The sequence below is a fragment of the Petaurus breviceps genome, unplaced genomic scaffold, assembly GCF_028583685.1.
Source record: "Petaurus breviceps papuanus isolate PSGF00001 unplaced genomic scaffold, PetGlider_PUasm1.0 90925, whole genome shotgun sequence".
Lineage (NCBI taxonomy): Eukaryota > Metazoa > Chordata > Mammalia > Diprotodontia > Petauridae > Petaurus > Petaurus breviceps.
In genome coordinates this window covers 16,568,906-16,578,721 of record NW_027187380.1, presented here as the reverse complement: position 1 = coordinate 16,578,721, position 9,816 = coordinate 16,568,906, and the positions used below count along the sequence as shown (strand labels likewise).

Here is a 9,816-nt window from a genome sequence, read left to right as displayed (position 1 = left end):
AGAGAGAGAGAGAGAGAGAGAGAGAGAGAGAGAGAGAGAGAGAGAGACACGATGGTCTTCTCTGCAACCTTCATGTCCTTGACATCCTGAATAGCAAATGTGATTTGAGGGAGTAGGAATCAGGCCAGGTAGCCTCACCCAGTTGCCTCCCTGGGTTGGTTCTCTTAAACAGCTTTTTTCCTTTCTTTCTTTTTAATCTTTCTTGGATGGCTCAATGAGCAAGGAAAGGATATGTCTGGAAATAAATGTGATTCAAAACAAAAAATAATAATAATAATAAGATAAAAAAAACCCTCAAAGCTCAACTAGAACATTCAAAAAGTATGTACGTTTTTGAAAAAAAAAAATACAAAAAACTATGAAGAAGAGAGCCAGATAATCCATAGTACTCTCTGATCACTCAGCATTTATTTCCTTAGCGGGAACTCCACTAATTTGTACTTGCTTGTGTGCTGATTCATAATTCTCTAGTCTCTCTCACCTCCTGTCTCTCCAATTAGACTGTTGTTTCCCAGAGGGTAAATAGCTGCTATCTGTTCTTCAATCCCTCATGTGGTACTTAACAGGGAGCTCTGAATGTTTTCTCTCCCCTTAGGGAGGCTATCTTAAGTGAAAAAAAAAGGGCTGTGAATCTTTAAGAGCAGAAAAAAGGCCACATTCCCCAGATGCTTGGGTATGTAGTTCTAAGGCAGGTGGCTAGATGAGATGACCTCCTGGGGGTCCCCCACATCTGTTCAGCCATTTGGGGTGATTCACCAGGCACAAAAGCTGGGAATGCCTGTAAATTCCTTTTTGTCACATCTCCATTTTTTCCTGTTTATTTCTAGTGTTTTTCTCAAAATGTTTGTGAGTTTCTACCAACAGTAGATTCTCCTAAAAGTATGAGCTAATAATGAAAAACCCTGATTTATGTTGGTGAATGTCCCTACAGACTGTGTGCTTCAGGGAGGGGGCAGAGGGACTCCTTTCTATTAAGATATCCCTTTGAGTTCAAGTTTAAGTCTGCAGCAAATTTTTATAGCTAACTCATAATAAGAAAAAATGATGGTCTCTTAATTACAGTACTTCTTAGGGGAAGCATAGTTATTATTAAACAGAGAAAAGAAAGAAAAAGGACACAGTGGAATGGGCATTTACCCACTTTCCAGCTAAGGTGAAATCAACAATATATTCAACTGTAAGGAGGAAAGATTTGGGTACTCCCACCCTTGCTCACCACACGTCATCATATGATTTGGTGTTAATGTGTTAACAAGGTATTATACGCCCACTGATCCCTTAAAGAATATGAACATCTTTATGACTGAATTGAAAGGGGCAATGTCATTAGTGAAGCTGAAAGTTGCCTTGTCCTTGAGGGCTTTAAATTACTAACCCTGCTGGCTCATTAAATCTGAGAGTAGGAGACAGTGGAAGAGAAAGCCAGAACTGAAAGGAGGACCTAGATCTTTACCTCTAAAGTGGGGCAAGGGGTTTTATCTTGTTTCTCCCCTATCAGCCATGGCATCTAGAAATGAAGCAAGTATACCTAAAGAAGGAAAAAGCTATTCATTTGGCAGTTGCATAAGCAGTTTGAGAGCTCATCAGTTCTATTCAGTTCAGGCCAAGAGCAGCCCATGGGAGAGACCCCTGCAGGAGTGCTTTGCAATATTCATCAGCTATGGCATCCAGTCATTTGTCCAGAAAGAGACTACTTTTGGCACTTGAAGAGTGAGAGAGCTGCAGGTATAGTTGAGGGAGCAGAGGCACTCTCTATATAGATACAGATACAGAGAGGGAGGAAGGTGGAAAGGGAGGAAGTAGTTTCCAGGAGTAGGACCTCTAGAGACACAGGAGAGGATGATGAATGAACAAGCCAGTTACAGATTGTATGCTTCAGAGAAGGGACGACTGAGCTCAGCTGGAGGCTGGAGTGGCTATAGCATGTCCTTCGAGTAAGACAATAATGAAGTTTGCCCATTGACTCTTCCTTTCACTAGAATACTTAAAGGCCCTTGCAGAGTTATTAATTGGACTAATTTCAGTATTGTTGTATTCAGGGAATAGGGAGGCCCCAAAAAGGGGGGGACGCTAGTCCATAGAGCTGTCAGAATACACATAACATTTATTAAATTCACCATCTTATATGGGTATCGTTTGTAGAACCTCAAAATAAAGACAACAGTAACAGTAAAAAATCATTGATCATAGATCACCATAACAGACATAATAATAATGAAAAACTTTGAAATATTATAATAATTACAAAATGTGACACGGAAACATATATGAACACACATTGTTGGAAAAATGGCATTGATAGATTTGCTCAGTGCAGGGTTGCCACAAATTCTCAATTTGTAAAAAAAAAAAAAAGCAACCTGTACTACAAATATTCAAATGGCTCTGTGATCTCATTGCTTTGGAGCTCCTTTCAATGATGCAGATTTCAAGCCATCCAGGCTGGTCATCCTGTAAGATGCTTGTCCACGTCCCTTCAAAGTTCCCAAGAGATGGTCCGCCCAATGTGTTTGAGACCTTCCTTGCTTATTCCTGACATCATGAGGGGCCCCCAACACCTGTCATCCCTTGTTCTCTCTATGATCAGCTCATCTTCTCATTCTGTTATACAATTCATTACTCTCATTCTTCAGAGCTCCTCATCGGTTCTTTGGTGCAGCCTGCTCACACTCACCATGTGCCTTTCCATTGTCCTCTGTGTGATACTCGCCTTATTTCTTGGGAGATGGTAGTATTCCATCTCTCTCCATCTTATAGCTCTACCAGTAAAGCACTAGTATTGAAAAGATGGGCCCTTGCTTTTTCATAAAGGTTGAGGTCTGTAAAAGAGCTCTGGAATTTTCCAAGAGGAATCTAGTTCACCTTCTTCCTTTCTTTCGATTCTAGGCCAAGTTCATTGCCTCTTTGTACTCTCTGTCCCAGATATACACACTGTTAGACAAGCTTCATTGGGTGTCCATTCAAATGCATGTTGAAATCTGGGCAACAGACATTCTTCATCTACTTGGTCTTTCTTGTATGCATTGAAAGACCAAATTCCTAAAAATCACTTCCAAAAGGCTGTACAATGCCCCAAGACAATTTAGTATCATCTACAAATGGGAGCATTTTGAAGACCTCATTATCCACAGAGATTTCTTCCTTGATTTATATTCTGCCCCGGATCTCCTCCATCATTGCAGTGAATACTTTTGCTGAGTGAATACATCTCCTTGTTTTATTTCTTTGATGTTCATTATCAGAGGGACACTGAACAGAGTACTAGTTCACAAAAGTCCTACTCTGATGCCTCATACGGTATAGAGAAATGACCCAGGTTGTCAAGGGCTATGCCAGTGGAGCATGAGATCTAGAAGGTTCTACCATATTGGGAAGGCTTTGAGAATGGCCTCAGTAATCATAAGTTTTCTAAGAAGCTGCTTAACTAATCATGGAGAAACATGGCCAGAAAGCCAACTGCCAATGAATTTTTTTTCAGTCATGGCAACTCATGAAATTTATTGCCATTATTGAAAACCAACCTAAATACCTTTGGATAACTAAATATTAAAACTGGGTAACTGAAATATTGAAGTATTTTGTTACTTTTGTATTGAAGGGGGGGGAAGTGTGTGACTAATTCATATGGAAAATATAAACAAAATTCAGAAGAGTGGAGTTCTGTGGATCACTGGAGTGAAGAAACAACAGATATACAGGTGCTGCCCTTCTTAGCTATAGAGTTTCCTCCCTGTGGAGGGAGGTGGGGAGGGCAGTAATTGGAGTCCCACATGAGCGGAAGGACCAAGAGACAGGGTGGTGTACTGAATAAAGGCACTGGACCTTGAGTCAGGAAGGCCTATTAGATACCATCTTGGAGATTTACTAGCTGTGTGACCTTTGCTGCACATGTCACTTAAACTCTCTGTGCCCCAGTTTCTTCACCTGTAAGATGGGATGGTAGTGGATTTTATGGCTTCACTTCTCTTTCAGTTTAAATCAATGATCCCATGATCTCATGGCCCTATAAGTAAAATGGGCAGACTATTGATGGAGGGTGACAGATAATGTCTTAAAAACTGGCCTTGGTGCTAAGAGGGCATCATGTATTAGAGAGGGTTGAGGGTTACGCTGAGCTGTGAGTTAGCATGAGAAGTTGGCATGAGAAGATTGTGTAATTAGTAGAGTAATTTTGGTGGAAAGACTGGGAGAGGATAGGAGGCACAGGGCAACAACATCCTTATGTCTTGGCCTTGAGTGGTTACGATGTACATGGGGGATGTACACGGTATTGGGTCATGTTTAATGTTGGTGTTAAGCACACACATGCCCTGCATATGACAACGAAGCAAATGAGTAAACATACAACAATAAGAGCTATTTATCTGAATTACTTTGGCTGAGCTTGCTCCTGGTTCCTGTGCCTAAAGTGGGGTGCTCCAGGGGGGAGGGATTTGCACAGTGACTTGCACACAATAAACACTTCAACACTGAGTTACCTTACACCAAGAAGAAGTTTGGCTTCATCACCCCACCTCAATGACGCCATTATAGGCTGCACAGTCTCTAATCCCATCACTTGGCCTCATGAGAAAATCCTCGGTGGCTCCTCATTTCCTCTCATGACACGTGGTGGCCCAGACTTCTTGACTTTCCCACAAAACCTGATTTGCATGTGCTTGTAGCAGCCAAACAGGGTAAAAAGTGCCAGAGACATTTACAGCCTCCTCCCAGGCTTCAATAGCCTAATGTAGTCATATTTGTTTTCCTGCTGATTAAGTTACTCACACGCGATTTGTTCAGTTTCCTGAAACAATTTTTCTTGGATGAAGGTTGGAACCTGAATCCCTGCGGTTCTCCTGAATGGGCTTGTCCCCAAAGGGGACCCCGGGAACTAAAGTTATCATATTCCATGGGTTTCTGCCCTCCTTGCCTGGGCTGTCTTTATGAAAAGAATCAACTTCCTCTAGAAACCTGCATTACAGATGGAATTCCTGACTTTCTTCTGTTTCCCACTGGAACAAAAGGAAAATCTTACCCACTTTGCCATGCTCTTAAGAGAGATTTTCTTTCCTGGCAGAAAGAGGACAAGAAACACATTGCAAACTCAACAAAGCATAAAAACCAGACAAGGGGCCATCGGCCTATTGGTAAACAAGCTCGAGGAAGACAAAATGCATTTCAGCTTGTTCACTCTTGCCTGTCAGAGAGGTTTTTAATTTATCCTGTTTCTGTTTTCCCTCAGCTCTTGACCCAAGTTTCAGCTTGCTTAATTTCTGTTTACAATGCAGAACTCATGGCAAAAGCTATGCTGGAGAAAAGACTCCAGAAGGGGAAGGGGAAAGGTCTCACTTCACCAGGGGCAGGAGAGAGTGAATTCCCTTGCAGACAACAGCACCAGGTGGATTTCCAGGGACTCAGGTCACTGTTCATCCTTTGGAAAAGTGCAGCTTTTACTGACCTTTTCCTTCCAATCCACCTGTCTTCTTGGCTTTCCTCTTTCTGTTAAGGGCACCACTTTCTTTCCAGTTACCCAAGCTCACAACCTCAGTGTTGTCTTTGAATCTCCCTCACCCTACAAATCAGCTGCCAAACCCTGCCATTTACAGCATCTCTCATATATATTCCCACCCCACTCCACTCACATGGCCCTCACTGCCTCTCACCTCAAAATAACCTTCCAGTGGGTCTCCCTACATTGAAGCTCTTCTCCCCACAGACACCAGAGCAAACATCTCATCCTATCAACACCCTCCTTTGCACTGGTCATACTCTGTTCCTGGAAGGCATCCAACTCTCTTCTTCCATGCCTTAGAATCCTTGTTACTGTCAAAACTCAACTCAAGCACCACCTTCTACATGAAGTCTTATATGATTCATCCCCCAGCTGCTAAGGTACTCTCCTCTCCAAATTGCCTTTTATTTATTTTGCATATCATATATGTACATGTTATCTCACTTAATAGACTATAAGGAAAGGAATAAATATATATATATATATATATATATATATATATATAGCACCTACTATGTTCCAGGCACTGTACCTTAGTACAAAATCATTTAAAATCACTTTTTAAATTTTATAAAGATTTTTCATTTGATTCTTATAATAACCCGGGCCAAGGTAGATTCTAATATAAGCTTCCTAATTTGTGTCCCTAGCACGTAGCATAGTATCTGGCATATAGTAATGTTTGTTGATTAATAAAAGTTTGCTGATCGATTTCTTGTCCTTCCCTCTTGGTCTGATCCCACCCATAAGCTCTGGCTCTTGGTCAGCATGTCTGGAAAAAAAAGGCTAAGAGCCTGAGACTTAAAGATTCTGAAATTAACTCTGCTGTCAGAGAACCTGTCCTATTTCCCATGCTCCAGACCTGCACCTGCTGCCATATTTCTCAGTCTTCTTCTAGTCTAGGTCTTTTTACATTCATGTAGCATGAAGACTGTCTGTTTTCCTTCACTGTTGCTATGGGGCCAGCCCATCTCTCCTAGGTGAAAACTTTTATATCACTTTTTGTCTATTTCTATATGGTTATCCATTGCCTACTGGTGACTTGAAATTTTGATTCTGCAGACTGTGGTGCTCTGGAATCCATAGCTATATATTATCACTAGAAAAGCTGGAAATAATTAGGAAAAAATCACAGATTATATAATGCCTGGAAAAAATAGTATTTGAGAGAACACCAGTCGCTACTAACCATTTTCTCTACAAAATTTTTTGTGAGGATGATCTACACATGAATTGAGGGTATCCTTGATGAAAACAGAAGTGGATAAGCAGGATTAAATAGATATGATATTCAGCAGATCACATTTTAAAATCTTTTTTTTTAAAGGCATTAACACAAAGACATGAGAAGAAGTTGATCACCATTGCCCGATCTGTGGACTATGAGTTTGTACAGCTACCCTGTATTAGGCAAACTCAACTTTTAGCTTTCCGTCAACATACATCAGTTTGCTGTCTGCTCATGAAGCATCATATGCTATTGTCCTTGATAAGTGGAGCTGACACTGCTGTCTTCGGTATGAGTGTGACCACCAAGACCCAGGGAGTCAGTAGTCCCTTTTATACTGTATACCTGTATAGACCTTTCTTAGTCTCTTTTTTGCTTGTGGACACTAATTCCAGCCCTGGCTTTAAAAAAAGCATCTCCTCTGGTTCCCACTCCCCTCAATTCTGGATTGCTATTAAGTTGCTATGGTCGCATTCCAGGGTTTCCCAGCCACGCACAGTTGTGCCACACATCACTGGACACTGCTCTTCAGTGGTTTTTGGAGTGCTTCTACTGCTTTCCCTGCTTGGGTTTCATTTCTTAGCAGAGACAAAGATGTGTAGTACTTCTTAACCAAAGGTGAGGATGGCACAGTAGGAGGCAAGTATAGTAGACAGAGCACTGGTCTAGGAGTCAGAATGACATTTGGTCATAACAATAACAAAAAACCAGTAGCTCACAGGGGAGCCAGCATGTCAGAAGACGTCAATGAGCGTGCAGTAAGGACCCATGGCGTAAATCTAGACTCAAACACTTACTATTTCTATCATCCTGAATGAGTCAGTCATGTCCATTCTCAGAGCCTCAGTATGCTCGTCTGTAAAATGGATGTAATAACATTTGCACTGCTTAACTCATAGGGAGTACTGGGAGAAAAGTGCTTCATCAACGTTCAAGGGCTACCGAAAACTGAATCTCTATTGTTCAAAAGCACTCTAAGATCAACATAACACTTTTTTTCCCACACCAATCCTGTAAAACATAGCTTTCCAAACTTCCAGGTGTTGCTTCCTGACTGTCCGAAGATGAACAAAAGGATATTTTCAAGTACAACTCCCAGATAAATGCATTCTTTTTTTTTTCAGTGAAAACAAAGTTAAATTCTAAGTCAACAAAAGCAAGACTAACAGAGTGAATTCACTCCAATGGCAGTGAATATGGCACCACAGTTATTTAACACAGAATGTGCAAACAAGGTCAAATCTGAGTCAGGCATATGCTGAAGCTTGACAAAGGCCTGGTTTGCCCCCATCGCTATCAGTTGGTGATGGCTCCTAACACACAGGTGAGTTGTATCACTGGGCCATTTGCTACACTTGAATATGAATTACACAGATTTTAAGTGAAGCAATCTTAGTGTGGAAGTTAAAGGTCCCTTGATATCCATTTTATTTCCTGACATCATTCACTTTGGTTGAGTATAATATAATAAGTGATTCCCCTTAAATGGCAAAATTTATTTTAAAAAACTATCAACATCTTTTGTGTGGCACAGAAGAAAGGGCAATGATTCTGAAGTCAGAAGATTTGGATTCAAATCCTCTTTTGACATTTGTGGATTTGGGCAAACCACTTAACTCCAATGAGAAGGACTGGATTGTTTTTTTTTGGGGGGGGGCGGGCATTATACTTAGTGTATTCTCAGCACTAAGTATAATGCCTGTTACACAGTAGGTACTTAATATGTTTGTTGACTTGACCTCTCTGGGCCTCAGTTTCCTCAACTATAAAATAAGGGTTTTGGAGTAGATGACATCTGAGTACCTTAGAACTAGAGCTATGATCCTATTTATCTGTTCATTCATTCACTTATTGTTTTTCCAAATATATCTCTCCTTCTGCCCACCAGCAAGTCATTCCATATAATAAAGAATAAAGGAGGAAAATTGCAACTTCAAAAAATGGAAATAATTTATGAATATTTATAACCATCAGAAGAGTTTGACAATTAAATTTTAATTTTATGTGTTAAATTTATCCTCTCTGATTTTTAAGTGAAATAGTATCCCTTTGTAATGGATAAACACATAACCTGTTTGAAGAAATCTACTGAGCAGCTAAAATAGTATAAGCAATAGCAATTGAGACAGTTTAAGTAGCTGAAATACAGAAATGCAAACCTGAAAGCTCAAATGCAGAAAATATAATCAACCACTATATTTATCATAATGATTCACAAGTACTGTTACTGAAGGAAAGAAAAAAATTACATTGTGTTTGCTTTGTTCAAACGCTTTAGCTAAAGATAGCATGTAACCTAATAAACAAAATCATATTTTACAAGTGTACATGCAGAATGTTGGTGACAGAATTTTCCAGAAAAAAAAATTAGATGCTTTTAAAAGGAAAACCAAACTTTCAAAAACCATGCTGATGCTATCAAAAAAGAATTGCTTGCAAAAGATTAAGATGCTCACACAATTGCTAAGTATAAAAAGTCTTATCTGATAAGAAAAAAACATTGGTACTACTTGAAGCTATTGAGATGGTGGAAATGAGGCTTGACGAATCCTATACAAAGCAACTTTGGCTTCCATATTAATACAGTAGGAAGGAGAACTGTCTACTGCAATCAATTAATTGATAAACTAAAATATTTCTGATTTTCACTGTAAGTAGATAAAGCAATAGATGTAGTTAAAGATGCTTATTTGATTACTTATGTGTGATTAAAACTGACATGAAAGAATACTTGTTACTTTGCAAACCAACTGATAAAATGACATATCAAAAGAAACTGGCACAATAACTGATAATTTTTAAGAACAGGATAAGGGGGGCAGCTGTTATGAATTCTGCAGTGATGGAACTAAACAGATGTCAACACAGGGTGAAAGTCTACAAGCATTGGTTTAAAATGTTCCTTCCCCCTACCCCCTTTCCTTGGGCAATCTAGACACATTGCATTTTTCATAGACAATTACTTGTACTGAAAAGTATGTGCACAGAAAAGTATGTGTACAAAAGTATATTGTACAAAAATATGTATATTGTAGCTTTTATAATCTCTTGAATAAGTTTCCTACCATACCACAATGCTATTACACATTCAAAT

At 39.7% G+C, this 9,816-nt stretch overlaps 1 protein-coding gene across 5 annotated transcripts in view; it reads right to left on the bottom strand.

Moving 5' to 3' along the window:
- SLC39A11 (solute carrier family 39 member 11) overlaps positions 1-9,816 on the bottom strand; it is a 564,681-nt gene that overhangs the window by 72,799 nt on the left and 482,066 nt on the right. The gene's annotated exons all lie outside the window — the stretch shown is intronic.